Source organism: Thamnophis elegans, chromosome 14, assembly GCF_009769535.1.
Source record: "Thamnophis elegans isolate rThaEle1 chromosome 14, rThaEle1.pri, whole genome shotgun sequence".
In the NCBI taxonomy this organism is placed as follows: Eukaryota; Metazoa; Chordata; class Lepidosauria; order Squamata; family Colubridae; genus Thamnophis; species Thamnophis elegans.
Window position 1 is genome coordinate 11,714,744 of NC_045554.1, and position 14,129 is coordinate 11,728,872.

At 46.1% G+C, this 14,129-nt stretch overlaps 1 protein-coding gene across 4 annotated transcripts in view; it reads right to left on the reverse strand.

The window, feature by feature from the left end:
* CAPN15 (calpain 15) overlaps nt 1-14,129 on the reverse strand; it is a 135,928-nt gene that overhangs the window by 61,871 nt on the left and 59,928 nt on the right. Inside the window, exon 1 of one of the 4 annotated variants that reach the window (XM_032231247.1) lies at nt 5,662-5,825. The exons of the other annotated variants lie outside the window; for them this stretch is intronic. The gene's annotated coding sequence lies outside the window, so the exon portion shown is untranslated. Of the gene's footprint in view, nt 1-5,661; nt 5,826-14,129 lie in introns of those variants that run through there. 4 annotated transcript variants of the gene reach the window in all.

Genomic DNA, 14,129 nt, shown 5'->3' on the forward strand with positions numbered 1-14,129 from the left:
AATCTAGGCCATTTTAAGATGAGTGGCCTTCAACTCCCAGAATTGATGCTTAATCTAGAACAGTGTTTCTCAAACTAGGGCATTTTATGCTTAATCTAGAATGCATAATCTAGAGCAGTTTTCCCAACCTAGGCCATTTTAAAACAAGTGGACTTCAACTCCCAGAATTAATGCTTAATATAGAGCAGTGTTTCTCAACCTGGGCCATTTTAAGATGGATGGACTTCAACTCTCAGAAGGGATGTTTAATCTAGAACTTAATCTAGAATGCTTAATCTAGAGCAGTGTTTCCCAACCTAGGCCATTTTAAAATGGTTGGACTTCAACTCCCAGAACTGATGCTTAATCTAGAGCAGTGTTTCTCAAACTAGGCCATTTTGATGCTTAATCTAGAATGCTTAATCTAGAGCAGTGTTTCTCAACCTAGGCCATTTTAAGACGGGTGGACTTCAACTCCCAGAATTGATGCTTAATCTAGAGCAGTGTTTCTCAAACTAGGCCATTTTAAGACAAGTGGACTTCAACTCCCAGAATTAATGCTTAATATAGAGCAGTGTTTCTCAACCTGGGCCATTTTAAGATGGATGGACTTCAACTCTCAGAAGGGATGTTTAATCTAGAACTTAATCTAGAATGCTTAATCTAGAGCAGTGTTTCCCAACCTAGGCCATTTTAAAATGGGTGGACTTCAACTCCCAGAACTGATGCTTAATCTAGAGCAGTGTTTCTCAAACTAGGCCATTTTGATGCTTAATCTAGACCAGTGTTTCTCAACCTAGGCCATTTTAAGACGGGTGGACTTCAACTCCCAGAATTGATGCTTAATCTAGAGCAGTGTTTCTCAACCTAGGCCATTTTAAGATGGGTGGACTTCAACTTCCAGAACTGATGCTTAATCTAGAGCAGTGTTTCCTAACCTAGGCCATTTTAAGACGGGTGGACTTCAATTCCCAGAATTGATGCTTAATCTAGAGCAGTGTTTCTCAAACTAGGCCATTTTGATGCTTAATCTAGAATGCTTAATCTAGAGCAGAGTTTCTCAACCTAGGCCATTTTAAGATGCGTGGACTTCAACTCCCAGAATTGATGCTTAATCTAGAGCAGTGTTTTCAAACTAGGCTATTTTGATGCTTAATCTAGAATGCTTAATCTAGAGCAGTGTTTCTCAAACTAGGCCATTTTAAGACGAGTGGACTTCAACTCCCAAAATTGACGCTTAATCTAGAGCAGTGTTTCTCAACCTGGGCCATTTTAAACTCGATGGACTTCAACTCTCAGAATTCTGGGTATTGAAGTCCACCTGTCTTCAAATGGGCCAAATTGAGAAACACCCTCTAGAGGTGTTGCAAGCAAATATACCGTTGTCTGCATCCCACCGACTAGAAAACACATTCAGTGTCAAAAGGCAACATATGAAGCCATGGGTGGCTGTGATGGAAACCAGATGGTTTGCAAAGATAAAAAGGTACGGGGGAAATAGAGGGAACTGGGCTGCTGTAAATTAAGCCTTGGTTGATTCCTTCTCCTTTCCTTATCTCGTGCCATACTTTTCTTACTCTTCCACAATCGCTACAGTGCTGCTTATCTCAAAAAGGGAATAGAAAAAACAGCATCAGGTACAGACCAGACGCCGAATTATTCAGCGTGCTGCACGCCAATCCTTTCCCTGGCGCTATTGACATAGAACGTAGAAAAATCTACTTGCCTTTGCAGGATGTACACAGCTGGGTTCCTTTCAACAATAGAGTGCCACCTCCTAGAGCTACCAGAACAAATCCTGAAGCCGCTGTGAATAATTCCCAAACTTTGCACGTTCCACCCCCTCCCCCTTCTGCCTTTCCTCCTCCTGCACCCAAATCACCTCTTAGCTTAGACCAGGTCAGCCCGGGATCGATCTTCAAGCAGCCTGTGGGCCCCCGACTGTCGCTCTTCATGACGTGCCTGTGGAGTGACAGGGCCTGGGCAGGCCATTTCTTGAGTGGTTGTCATTCCAGGCCAGCAAGTCAGCCGAACCACCAGCTAAGAGGCCACATTGTGATGTCACCAGTCTCCCTAGGCTGTCTTTGAAGCCAACTCGGGCTACTGCTTTTGAACTGACACCAGAGGGGACAAAGCTGTCCTTCTCACGAGACCTGCCAAGTTTCACGGTCCTCACCTTCTCCTTGAGAGTTAAAGAGTCGTTGACTCATCTAATATCAGCGAGATTCATACAACGAAACCAGGAGACCAGAACGAACAGGATAGCTTAGCTCAGTATGTGAGCCAATGGGAAGATCTCAATGAAACAGACCAAGATCTGAAGAACAAAAGGACGGGATCAAGGTGTGGCCTCTTTCCTAATTGCTTGAAGAGACCTTTTGATGCTAGTCTTCAACCTTACGCTTGGGTTAGAGTACTTCTCTACAGACAGAGCATAGCTTTTCTCACCCAGACTTCCTTAAAAAGAAAGAAGCAGAGTCTTGGTCCTGGCAACACCCCTTTTATTTATACGACCGTGGATTCCTTTCATGCACAGTCCGCAAGACTTAGCAAACAGTCTTTCAGAGGAATGTTTATCCACACGAACCTTATCTCGCTTGGAGAGCTGCCAGATAACTAGTTTCCAAACGCAGGGCAAGGCAAAACTTGGCACAGAGTCTCTTATAGTCACAAACAGAAATTTCCACACTTGAAATGACCGAAGGAACAAATTGTTTCCCGCAAAAGCCCCCTCCCCATTTGCTCCTCTTTTGTTTCCTACGGGAGGGGCCAATCACCTCCAAGGTGTGGCTTTACTCTTAAGTCAACCCTGCTTTCTTAGTTGTTCTTGTCTTCTTGCAGCTCTGCGCATGCACACACTGGGAACAGGCTCCAGCTGTTCCTCTGCCTCACTGCTGTCTAGCTCCCTTCTCTGCCTCCGACACAGAGCCCTGGTCTAAGCTTTCCTCAACCCCCAGGACTGGCCCATGCGCCTCCCCAACCTCCTCACTGTCTGACTCTGCTGCCAGCTCCGCTTGCCGCCCGGCGGGCCACAACATCAACTCTCCTTCTAATTCCCAACCTTTAGCCTTGAATTCCAACCTTAATGTCAGGCCTGTCCTCTTCAGTTTCTTTGCTTTGCTGGCATCCTGCCATAAAATGCAAGGGAGGGGAGGAAGGAATTTTGGGAAGTAAAGTTCTGATTTGGGGATGGGGAAAACAAAAGGAAGAGTGGGAGACAAGCTGACAAGAACCAGAGATGTCAAACTGGAATAAGCCAACCGCCAACGATACATGGCCTGGGAACAAAATATGAAACTACATCAAGAAGCACCAACCGTCAAACCAGTTCTCAAAACATCGAAAAGGAATACTAATGGACACTGATGAACTGGTCAAGGGGAGAGGAGGCCAGGGAAAGGAGGGAAAATGTGTAACCTTTGTGCAGGAATACTCAAGATCTAGTTTTGCTTTCACTGCAACCGCTTAACTTTTAGAAAAAGAACATTTCCCTTCAATCAAATGGAGTCGAGAGTCTCTCTTTCCTAAATGTCTAAGCTGGGACAGGTCTGACACCTAATTTGCATCTCCAATTTCTTCCCTGGCTAGTAGTTTTTCTTGAACAATTCTATACATTCTCACCTGCCCTCTTTTCTGAGCCGGGCACAAAATCGACAAGACAGTTTTCTCTGTTTTCAAATACGAGTTGTGTTGCTTTCCCTGTTTTACGTGAACTTTCCACTAACGCAAATATCTGAGTCATGAACTGCACTATAAATTCCAGTCGAGGGCAAACATTTATCATGTGAGCCTCCTGCCACCTGTGTTTAGGCTGAGAACGTTAACTAGCTGGATAACTATTTGAAGACTATTTTTTTTCTCTCATTCCATTTTTATGAATTTACAAGAGTGGAAGAGAGAGTCATGTGTTCAGATCATGGGACAAAAAGGTTCAACCGTGCATCGGAAAGGGGCTCTCAAATTTTCAAAGGTATTGTCCAAGGTAGCTCCCACAGTCAAAGCAACAGGAAGTTTCCATGATAGTCCTACAACGCTTGAGCAAGCCATATCACACACACACACACACACACACACACACCAATTGGTTATGACCTGGAGGAACTTATCACTCACAGCTTAACAGCCCATGTAGTATGACGTGTGTCAGGGCTCCAATTAATACACCCATAGCGTCAACATTGTCAACATGAGCCCAAGCAACTTCATTATGGCAGCAGAATCAGACAGTGAGGAGGTTGGGGAGGAACATGGGCCAGTCCTGGAGCCTGGGGAAGGCTGTGATGAGGGCTCTGTGTCGGAGGCAGAGAGGGGGCCAGAGCCGTATGCCAGTTATCAGCTGCCTTCAGAGTCAGACATCAGTGAGGCAGACGAACACTGGAGCCTGTTCCCAGTGTGCGCCTGCGCAAAGTTGCAGATGAGGGGAACAGCTAAAGAACAGGGGTCAACTTGGGAGTTAGGCCACAGGTCAATGGCCCCTCCCAGAGGAAATAAAAGAGGAACAAAAGGGGAGTGGAGTTTGCAGGAGACAATTAGGTGAATGGCCCCTCCCAGAGGAAATAAAAGAGGAGCGAAAGGGGAGTGGAGTTTGCAGGAGACCATTAGTTCGCTTAATTGGTTCCGAGACTCGTTGCCAAGTTCTTCAGAGATCGGCCTGGCAGCTCTCCAAGCCAGATAAGGTCTGTCTATGACTGTAAATCCTCCCTCAAAAGACTTTGCTGGATGCAAATTAGCAGAATTTACAGTAAATTAATAAAAGGGGTGTTTGTCGGGACAAGGAGTTTGCTTCATGCTCTCGGGATGCCTCAGTCAGAACATAATTTATGGCTTTTGTGCCAATCAATGACTCCACTAATGGTCTGAAGAATGCCATGTGAACATGCCATCGAGTTTAGGAACAGACCAAATAACTAAAAGAACATCCTGTGGCCCATTGAATCTGCAGAAAAGCAGACTTCAAACCAGCATCTTGAGGTAGGGCTGGAAAAGCTCTCCCTGTGAGGTCCAGGCAAAGCAAAACAGAGGGACCGTTCTTTCAGAGCCAATTGCATATTTGAAATGATGAATCCATGTTATTCATATTCTTTCAATGGCTCCTTGATGGTGTCTCTGTGTGTGTGTGTTTGTGTGCCCAGCACAAAACACACATTGACCAGAAGGCAAGCTGGAGAGATTGATTCTCACCACTCACTGTAAAATATCTCAGAGCCATATTGGCTTTGACCATGAAGGCAGCTGATAACTGTCAGACGGCCCTGGCCCCATCTCTGCCTCTGACACAGAGCCCTCCTCAGAGCCTTCCCCAGACTCCAGGACGGGCCCATCTTCCTCCTCAACCTCCTCACTGTCTGAATCTGCTGCCAGCTCTTCTGGCAGGCCACAACACTGTATTAACTTATCAATGCACTGAACAAATAAACACGCACATCAAGGCATACACGGAAGAGCTTTGTTAGCATAAAGGATAAACCTCTTCCTTCCCAATTACACTCATTGCTATGGGGTGGGGGGGGAAAAACCATCGCCCACAGCACATTATTATGGAGCTCCAGCCTCCTGATTTTTTGACTTCTCTGTAGATCGGTTTCAAACAGGAAAAAGCCAGCAGCATCCCGATTCAAAAGGAAGCAGAGAGCTAAGCATGCAGAGATTTGATACCCATCTCATTCACAGAACGTGGCAAACCTTTGGCGGGTCTCCTCTCTCCAGCGCTTTACTGGTAGAAATGCAGCCTGCTGAGCTTCACGGGGGGGGGGGGGGAGCGAGGCTGTTTGCACACATTCTGTTCAGAGCTGCCAGCGGGAAAGCTTTGCTCCAGCAGATGTCCAAACATTGGAGCACTTCAGTGGGAATCAGACACACGCTCACCCTCAAGTCTGTTTGCAAAATAAGGAGAACATAGAATGAAGGAGTCAAGAGGGACCTTGGAGGCCTTCTAGTCCAACCCCCTGCTCAAGCTCTATCTTGTTTTGCCTTCCAGAAACCTTCAGGCACAGCTTCATGAAGTAGCTTCATGCTGAATCAGATTGGGGGTCTGTGTAAGTTCAGCCGTGTCTTAGATTTGTCTGAGACTAGACTACCTGTGGTGGCCCAGTGGAGCTGGCAGAAGAGTGGGACAGTGGGGAGGTTGGGGAGGAACATGGGCCAGTCCTGGGGGCTGAGGAAAGCTCAGGCGAGGGCTCTGCGTCGGAGGCAGAGAGGGAGCTAGACAGCAGTGAGGCAGAGGAACAGCTGGAGCCTGTTCCCAGTGTGCGCATACATCTGTATTCCTCCGGCCCCTTCCACCATCTCACAACTGTGCTCTGGACCAATAAGAAAGTAAAGGTTCCCTCGCACATATGTGCTAGTTGTTCCCGACTCTAGGGGGCAGTGCTCATCTCCGTTTCTAAGCCGAAGAGCCAGCACTGTCCGAAGACGTCTCCGTGGTCTTGTGGCCAGCATGACTCAACGCCAAAGGCATACGGAACACTGTTACCTTCCCACCAAAGGTGGTTCCTATTTTTCTACTTGCATTTTTTTATGTGCTTCTGAACTGCTTGGCTGGCAGAAGCTGGGACGAGTAACGGGAGCTCACTCTGTTACGTGGCACTAGGGATTTGAACCGTCAACCTTTCTGATCGACAAGCTCAGCGTCTTAGCCCCTGAGCCACCACATCCCACTTGTTATTGCGTATCAATAATACGCAACTCTATCGCGAGGATCATAGTCAGAGGTCACCATCTCTTGCCGATCTCCCAGGTTCATGGCTGGTTTCCTTGACTAGGCTTCACATCTTTTCCCAACTCATCTGGCAGGAGAAGGAGGCTGGTTCTGCCTGCTTAGAAAATACACCCTCCGTTTAATTTTGAAATAGGACTAGAATACCAGAACAGCGGAGTTGAAAGGGACCTTGGAGATCTTCGTCCAACCCTCTGCTTAAGCAGGAGATCATACACTATTTCAAACAAGTGGATGTCCAGTCTCTTCTTAAAGACTTCCAGTGATGGAGCATCCACAACTTCTGGAGGCAAGTTGTTCCACTGATTAATTGCTCTAACTGTCAAGAAATTTCTCCTCAGTTCTAAGTTAGGGTTAGATTTGGATGCTTAGCAATAGAATAGAATAGAAAAAAGAAAAGAAATTAGGAAAGAATAGAATTTGGGAAAGAATAGAATAGAAATAGAATAGAATAACAGAGTTGGAAGGGACCTTGGAGGTCTTCTAGTCCAACCCCCTGCTTAGGCAGGAAACCCTATACCATTTCAGACAAATGGCTATCCAACATCTTCTTAAAGACTTCCAGTGTTGGGGCATTCATAACTTCTGGAGGCAAGTTGTTCCACTGATTAATTCTTCTCACTGTCAGGAAATTTCTCCTCTGTTCTAACTTGCTTCTCTCCTTGATTAGTTTCCACCCATTGCTTCTTGTTCTACCCTCAGGTGCCTTGGAGAATAGCTTGACTCCCTCTTCTTTGGGGCAGCCCCTGAGATACTGGAAGACTGCTATCATGTCTCCCCTGGTCCTTCTTTTCATCAAACTAGACATATCCAGTTCCAGCAACTGTTCCTCATAAGTTTTAGCCTCCAGTCCTCTAATCATCCTTATTTCTCCTCTCTGCACTCTTTCCAGTGTCCCCACTGTCTTGTTTTGAGAGAGGCGAAGTGACAGAGCATCAATAGTGGGAAGTTATGCCAAGCCCTTTTCAGGAGCTGCTGAACGCAACCACTTTGGAGATCGGCTGCCAATACTGTGCTAGAAAGCAAGTCACCCATGGTGAAGGACAGGAGGAAACCTAATGGAGATAACAAATAAAAGAAGAAGAACAAAGGTGCATCTTGTACTTTCTGGCGAGGCTCGATGGTTGCACCTGTGATTTGCAGGCCAAAGCTCTGCAATTCAACCGCTCCATCAGAATAGAGCTGGAAGGGACATTGGAGGTCTTCTAGTCCAACCCCCTGTCCAAGCAGGAGAACCTATAGCTGTGATGGCGAAGGCCTCCTCTCCGTCGCCCTAGCCCAGCTTCACCACGCATGCTCACGTGACACCCAGTGGCTAGCTGGTCTTTGGCTCTCTGCCACGCATGCATGGGGCGCATACAAGGGCCACATGCACACATGTGCGGGGAGCATGCACGGGAGGGTGGGGAGCACATGCAGGGGCGCTCACATTGCATTTTGGGGTTCACACGTTTGCGCATGGCCCACCTCCACCTTGTTCTGTGCCTGAAAAGCCTCCTGCACCAACCTGGAACCCAAAAATGGACAAGGGGGTTGGGGCGCATTCATGGGGAGGGGGCTTGCTTTGCATTTTGGGGTTTTGAACGTGCACATATGGCACTCGACACCAAAAAAAAGTTAGTCTAGGGCAGTGGTCCTCAACCTGTGGGTCGGGACCCCTTTGGGGGTCGAATGACCCTTTCACAGGGGTCGCCTAAGACCATCGGAAAACACATATTTTTGAAAAAATCTGGGAAACATAAAATAATTTTATGGTTGGGGGTCACCACAACATGAGGAACTGTATTAAAGGGTCACGGCATTAGGGAGGTTGAGACCCACTGGTCGAGGGTTTCCTGTTTGAGCAGGGGGTTGGACTAGAAGACCTCCAAGGTCCCTCTCAGCTCTGTTACACGGTTATTCTGGAGGTTTTGCTAAGCAATTCAGAATTCACTGCATCTCAACGGTGACCAAACCCGCAGCTCTCCCAGCTTGCCCCTGCTCAACAGCATTGGGGGGGGGGGTGTGTGACCCCCTCCCCTTAAAGCAAGTGCTTCTCCGGGAGAATGAAAATGGTGTCCTTAAGACGGAGGGGAGAGAAAAATTCCTGCACCGACTGCCAGATTATCTCCTCTGCCTCTCGAAGGAGATGCGGCTGCTTGGCAAAGCCAACATTTTGTATTAACCTTCTCAGGCCCTCTTCCCCTCTCCACCTCCGAGCCGCTATTCACCCGGCAACCAAGTATCTATTTATTATCTCGCTAAATGTATTATAGCGGGATGCGGTGGCTCAGTGGCTAAGAGGCTGAGCTTGTCGATGAGAAGATTGGCAGTTTGGCGGTTCGAATCCCTAGCGCCGTGTAACAGAGTGAGCTCCCGTGACTTGTCCCTGCTTCTGCCAACCTAGCAGTTCGAAAGCATGTAAAAAAAATGCAAGTAGAAAAATAGGAACCATCTTTGGTGGGAAGGAAACAGCGTTCTGTGCGCCTTCGGCATTGAGTCATGCTGGCCACAGGACCACAGAGACGTCTTTGGACAGTGCTGGCTCTTCGGCTTTGAAACGGAGATGAGCACCGTCCCCTGGAGTCAGGAACGACTAGCCCATATGTGCGAGAGGAACTTTTACCTTTTCCTAAATGTATTATAGCGGCCCACTCCAGCAGATTCTGGGAGGCTTACCATAGAGAACACTAAATGAAAGCAATTAAAAACAGGCAAAGGGCCAATGAAATCAGAGTACCACAAAACACAACACAACACAGAGTACCAACAATAGACACATAGAAAATTGCAGCTGCCAGCCTCTGTCTCCCTCGCAGGAGACAAGAATTCTATTCTATTCTATTCTACTCTGTCCTATTCTATTCTGACTTTATTCTCCACAAATGGACAAGTGCCAAAACTGGACATGAAGAAAACAGGTGTTCTGCTTTAAGTATTCACAAGCATGCTCTATATACAGAATAGAATAGTAACAGGTACAGGTACAGAAATAAGAATAGAATAGAATAGAATAGAATAGTGGATGGGATAGGATAGGATGGGATGGGATAGGATAGCATAGCATAGCATAGCATAGGATATGATAGCAGATGGAATAGGATAGGATAGCATAGCATAGGATAGGATAGCGGATGGGATGGGATGTGATGGAATAGGATAGTTTAAAATAGAATAGAATAGAATAGAGCAGTGGTTCCCAAACTTGGCAACTTTAAGACTTGTGGACTTCAACTCCCAGAGTTCTCCAGCCAGAAGAGCTGGCTGGAGAATTCTGGAAGTCCACAAGTCTTAAAGTTGCCAAGTTTGGGAACCACTGGAATAGAGGATGGGATGGGATGGAATAAAATAGGATAGGATAAAATAGAATAGAATAGAGGATGGGATGGGATAGAATGGAATAAAATAGGATAGGATAAAATAGAATAGAGGATGGGATGGGATGGAATAAAATGGAATAAAATAGGATAAGATAGGATAAAATAGAATAGAATAGACGATGGGATGGAATAAAATAGGATAGGATTGGATAGGATAGGATAAAATAGAATAGAATAGACGATGGGATGGGATGGAATAAAATAGGATAGGATAGGATAGAATAGAATAGAACAGAATAGAAAGGTAGGATAAAATAGGATATATAGCTATAAGTGATAAATCATGATCTCAGTTATCATAAAAAGATTCATCATAAATTATAAGATACAACACTTAGTGATAGTCACAGGATACTAAATAAGCAATATATGCTTATTTTATTAACATGCCACTGTAACTGCTGACCAATGCTAAGCAGCTCATGATTCTACCATAGATACGTGTACAGGATTAAAGAATTAAGGGGGGGGAGAGAGAGAAATACAATCCCTATAAATAACAGACATTAATGTTAACAAATTAATAGCCAAATATTCCTGCGTTGAGGAACCATAAAAGCTAATAAAATCAGTCTGGGTACACTGGAGGAATCTCACTCAATTTGCCTCCCTCTCAAAAGCCTGCTGAAACAAACAGATTTTGACTGCTTCCCTGAATCTCAATAAGTGGGAGGAAGGATCTCTGGAGAGATCCAGTTCCAGAGACCCATTAAGAGTGACAACCAGCAGCTTGAAACATACCAGGAAGCTGAATGGAAACCAGGCTGTTCTCTTGAGCAGCGGTTACCAACTGGTGGTCCATGAGAAAATTTTGGTGGTTCTGCAGAAAAATTGTTTGCATTTGAGCCAAGGTGGCGCAGTGGTTAAATGCAGCACTGCAGGCTACTTCAGCTGACTGCACTTCTGCAGTTCAGCTGTTCAAATCTCACCGGCTCAGGGTTGACTCAGCCTTCCATCCTTCCGAGGTGGGTAAAATGAGGACCCGGATTGTTGTTGGGGGCAATATGCTGACTCTGTAAACCGCTTAGAGAGGGCTGAAAGCCCTATGAAGCGGTATATAAGTCTAACTGCTATTGCTATTGCTATTTAGATTGCACTAAATCGGGGGTACTCAAACTATATGTGCAGAGTCAGCCTGCAAGGCCACATTCTAACCACTGTGCCACCAAGGCTCGTAATGCAACATCTAGCAGTCTTCCAATATCTCAGGGGCTGCCACAAAGAAGAGGGAGTCAAACTATTCTCCAAGGCACCTGAGGGCAGAACAAGAAGCAATGGGTGGAAACTAATCATTCTCCCAATGGACTCCAGATGTTCGCATAATGGTCACTGGTTGCCTCTTCTCTTTCGCTTCTAACCTAAATAACATTCCTTCCCTTTCCTTCTCTTCTCTTTTCTCTTCTTTTCCTTTCCTACCCCCTTTCTCTTCTTTTCCTTCTCTTTTCTCTTTCTTTCCTTTCCTTCTCTTTTCTCTTCCTTCCCTTCCTCTCTTCTCCTCTCCTTCCATTCCCATTCTCTCTCTCCTAGTTTGTTCTCATTTCCATTCCTTCCTTTCATTTTCCTTCCCTTTTCTCTTCCTTTCCTTTCCGCTCCTTCCTTTCTCTGTCCTAGTTTGTCCTCATTTCCTTCCCTTCCCAGATCACTTTTCTCTCATGTCTTAATTGCCACTTCCACTTAATTTTTCTTCTTCTTTGCTCGAAAGCCCTGTGTGCACGTTAAGGATGAGTGTGTTTGTGTATGTGCATTGAGAAAGAACGGCACATACAGTATGTACGAGAAGGGACTCTGCATTGTCAGGCAGGACCGAGATACAGATGGGGGGAGGGGGAAGATTCATTGTAGAGATGGGCTACCTCATCTTATCATCTTATAAATGTTCCCCTTGCACATATGTGCTAGTCATTCCCAACTCTAGCGGGCGATGCTCATCTCCGTTTCGAAGCCGAAGAGCCAGCATTGTCCGAAGAAGTCTCCGTGGTCATGTGGCTGGCATGACTCAACGCCGACGGAGCACAGAACACTGTTCCCTTCCCACCAAAGGTGGTTCCTATTTTTCTAGTTGCATTTTTTACGTGCTTTCTAAGTGCTAGGTTGGAAGAAGCCGGGATAAGCTCCCTCCGTTATGTGGCGCTAGGGATTTGAACTGTCGAACTGCCGACCTTCTGATTGACAAACTCAGCGCCTTAGCCATTGAACCACTGCATATCTTATACGTGTGTGTGTGTGTATACATACACAAGCATTTATCACACACGCAAACAAACACACACTGTTTAGGAGGTGTAAATCTCTGGAAGTGGTGACTCGGTTGACAAGGAAGAAAAGCTAAGGAAAAAGCAGATGCTGTGCAGGCAAGTGTGTTTTATTTGTTTACTGAAAGGATCGTCTTAAAATTCGTTACATCTTCCTCCTGGGTAAATACAGAATTCCTAGCCAGTGTTGTGTTGTGTTTTGTTTTAAAAAGAACTTGTTACAAGGTACAAGGCTAAACTAAGCGGAAGAAATCCAAGAAGCTGCCTTACCTTAAACGAAGCCCAGCTGAAGCTCCATTAAGCTCAGCATCCTATTATAAGCTAGCAGCAATCCTCCAGATATTGAAATGGAAACTTCCAAGGCTCTACTTGGGGATATCGGGGATTAAACTTGGACATTTTTGCATGCAAAGCGAGCGGTCCGTGACTGAGCTGTAACCCTTCTCTTAGGAGAAGAACAGAAAAAAATGATGGTAAACAAAGGATGCTCTGTGGATGTGATGGAGATGAGCAGCTCTTCCCCACCCCGGTACCCATTCAGATGGATGGGGACTGTTCTGAGCGAGGCTTCCCAAGAGCAGGAAGCAAACTCCTTGTCCCGACCAAAACCCCTTTTATTAATCTACTGTGAATTCTGCTCATTCACGTCCAGCAAAGTCTTTCAAGGGAGGATTTACAGTCACAGACCTTCTCTGGCTTGGAGAGCTGCCAGGTCAATATCTGCAAAACCTGGCAAGGAGTCTCAGAGAGTCAGGAACCAATTAATTGTCTCCTGCAAACTCCACTCCCCTTTCGCTCCTTTTTTATTTCCTCTGGGAATAAGGCTGAGTCAACCTTGAGTCAGTCAGGATCGAATTGCTGGTAGTTGACAGAATTAGCCTGCAATATTTCATTGGAAGGAAAAAAGGAAGGAAGGAAGGAAGGAAGGAAGGAAGGAAGGAAGGGGAGGGGAGGGGAGGGGAGAGGAGGCAGGCAGGCAGGCAGGCAGGAAAGAAGGAAGGAAGGACATTAGATTGGGGGGGGGGGTTCCCCACAAACCAAGGCAAATTGAATACTAAACTGAAAATAATCTATATTAAGTGTCTTTCTTCCAGATGCCTTGGTTTTCAGCTTGCTTCTCCTACTCCCTCTGGAGAGCACCAGAATTCGGAGGCCATCTTATATTAATTATACTGGGAATGACACTCTCTCCAGCCCCGCAGCAGAACCTTTACAGAGACCATTTTCCAATGCTGGCAATGCAGCCATCAGGGGCCCCACTTCCCACGCGAGTAGAATTTGCAGTTTTACCTTCCACCTTGGCCCTCTTTCCATGGGGAAGAGACAAAACTAACATGGCATCTATAAAGAGGGCTAGGATTCAGAGACACAAACATGGCGAGTGAACAAAGGATTGTGTTTGAACATCTTTGGCCATTAAGGTAAAGGTTCCCCTCGCACATATGTGCTAGTCGTTCCTGACTCTAGGGGGCAGTGCTCATATCTGTTTCAAAGCCAAAGAGCCAGCGCTGTCTGAAGACGTCTCTGTGGTCATGTGGCTGGCATGACTAAATGCCGAAGGCGCACGGAACACTGTTACCTTCCCACCAAAGGTGGTCCCTGTTTTTCTACTTGCATTGTTTATGTGCTTTCAAACTGCTAAGTTAGCAGAAGCTGGGACAAGTAATGGGAGCTCACTCCATTACGCGGCGCTAGGGATTCGAACCGCCGAACTGTTCCATTCTCATCAACAAGCTCAGCGTCTTAGCCACTGAGCCACTGCGCCCCTCTCTTTGGCCATTATTTCCCCTTATTAAAAATAGGAGGTTTTTGTTTTTCCCATGA